The following is a 2,968-nucleotide window of genomic DNA, read 5'->3' as shown; positions in this document are numbered from 1 at the left end:
TCTCTATTCAGTTCAGTTCAGTTCATGTAAATTACTAATTTATATTCAGTTCAGTTCATGTAAATCAAGCTAAATATAAAACACTCATTGTTACATGAACTTGGTATAAAACACTCAAATCAAGCTAAATATAAGCAGAAAATAAATTAATCAGAAAATAAATTAATCAGAACTTAGTATAAAACACTCAATTCAGATTACATGCATATTTACAATAACACAGTTCAGATTACATGCATAGCTTATATAAAACAATTAAACATATATATACATTAAGATGCCCTTCTTCTTTTCCTGGTGACATTCACATTTGTTTGTCCATTTACAATACGAAACGATGGATTAATCCAAATTCCCTCATCATGATCATCTCTAAGATATAAACCATCATCAGTTGAATCAATTTCATGTGGTTGTTGTGATGTTGCAAATAAAAGATCATTACCAACATCTTCATCATTATTGTTATCATCACTTATTTTATTGGTCGATAGGACAACAGACCATTTATCATTAGAAGGATCAGTGACATAAAACACTTGTTGAGCTTGCGACGCTAAAATAAAAGGCTCGTCTTTGTATCCCACCCTATTAAAATCGACAAGCAAGAATCCTGACTCATCAATCCGAACGCCATTATTATTATCGACCCACTTGCAACCAAATATGGGAACACGAAACATTGTGTAGTCTAACTCCCATATGCGCTCGATAACCCCAAAATATGATAGATTTGCATATATTGGGTTTTTGTCTTTTGCACTTGAGACATGCATCGCTTCAGCTACGAGAGTGACTCCACTATTTTGCATAGTGGTCTGATCATCTTGTTCTTTGGTATAAAATGTGTAGCCGTTAATAACATAACCAGTGTAAGAAAAGACATGTAAGCTCGGACCATTTGCTAGCCACCTCAATCTATTTGAAATTGATCCGGGGTCTATATCAAATTTTGACATTATGTGATTTTTTAACCATGTTACAAAACTTCGATTGTGCTCTCGAGTTATCCAATTTTGATTCCTATTCATGTTCAAACGAGATAACTGATCAATGTGTATTGTAACATACGGTTGAACCTCATCATCATTGTGCAGAACATACAATTGTGCCTGCTCCCATTCTGTCCTTGATATAGTCAGTAGTCTCCTTCCAGTTATCCCTTCTCCTGATAGTCTTCCCGAATGACGAGACATGGGAAGCCCTATGGATTCAACATTGGACAGATATTCAGTACAAAATTCAGCAGCCTCTTCAACAATGTATCGTTCAGCAATACAACCTTCTGGTCGACTTCTACTTTTTACGTACCCTTTTAATATTTTCATATATCGTTCTATCGGATACATCCATCTCATATAAGCTGGCCCACAAAGTTGTGTCTCCTTAACCAGATGAACAGTAAGGTGAACCATTATATCAAAAAACGATGGTGGGAAATACATTTCAAGCTCACACAAAGTAACAACAATTTCCCTCTGCAATGTCGGTAATTTCTGAGGGTCGATCACTTTACTACAAATTTCCCTGAAGAAGAAACATAATCTAGTTAAGGCTAGTCGAACTTTTTCAGGTAAAATGGAACGTATACCTATTGGTAGCAAATGCTCCATTATAATATGACAATCATGGGTCTTCAAACCTTTTAACTTGAGGTCTTTCATACAAACCAAATTTTTAATGTTCGAAGAGTATCCTTCTGGAACTTTAACTTCGTGTAGAAATTTTCATAAAATAATTTTTTCCTTTCTAGATAGAGTATGAGCGGCTGGAGGTAGATACGTGCGATTTCCTTTCTTTACTGGAGCCAGTTCATTTCTTATTCCCATATCGACCAAGTCCAATCTTGCGTTGACGCCATCTTTAGACTTTTCTGGAACATTGAGTAACGTACCAATAACACTATCAAATACATTTTTTTCAATATGCATCACATCGAGGAAATGTCTTATATACAATGACTTCCAATATGGCAATTCAAAGAAAATTGACTTTTTCTTCCACCCAGTTTTGACCAGCTCTCCCGCAAAAGGTTTGCCAAATTTATTGGTCAAACCTTGTACTTTTTCAAGTATTTGATATCCAGTCGGTGCTAAAGGAGCTTTACCTTCCTCTGATTTTCCATTGAATGCATTTCTCCACCCACGATACTGATGACTATAAGGTAAAAATCTACAATGTCCAAGAAACACATTCTTCTTACAATGTTTCAACCGCATCCAATTTGTACTCTCTTCACATATAGGACATGCACACTGACCTTTAATGCTATATCCTGATAAATTACCATACACTGGAAAATCATTAAAAGGGAGCTAGATCTTGTCATGCTAAAGTTTGTTTCTTAAATCTTCAAAATAAGACCCGTCTGACTTGAAGGGATGATTTTACTACTGCATGGGTGTTTGTGTATCGCACAATTTTCTTATTTTATTTCATTATGTATTTGTATTATATCTCCTGTCATATGTGGATTTTTTTATATATTTTATTTTATGTTTGTTTATATATAAGTATGTTGGTTCTCATGTATCACCGTGTCCTTTCAAAACTCAATCATAAGAACAAATAACATGGGTGATCGATGTTTATGTGTTTATGATAAAAAAAACCAATATTATTATCTCTATAAAACTCTAAATTTAAATATATATTATCAATGTACAAATTATTAAAATATATAGAGGTTTCAAACAAACCTCAACGTATAGCAATGCTTTCTAAACAATTACTCCATAAACCTTACAAATATCCAAGACAACTGAAAGATCCGTATGCAAAGTGTGTTAAGATTTTTACATTTCTTTTATTTATCATATTTTGTAGTTACTGCTATATTATTTTTAATTTCAGAAGCACAAAAGCTATATTATAAATTTAGGAAACTCATAAAGAAACCTTTTGATGATAAATTTTTTGAATACTTAAAATTGTAATTTAGTTTTAAATAATTCAACATCTAAAAAAT

The sequence above is a fragment of the Cicer arietinum genome, chromosome 1, assembly GCF_000331145.2.
Source record: "Cicer arietinum cultivar CDC Frontier isolate Library 1 chromosome 1, Cicar.CDCFrontier_v2.0, whole genome shotgun sequence".
In the NCBI taxonomy this organism is placed as follows: Eukaryota; Viridiplantae; Streptophyta; class Magnoliopsida; order Fabales; family Fabaceae; genus Cicer; species Cicer arietinum.
Note: the sequence above shows the minus strand (reverse complement) of the source record.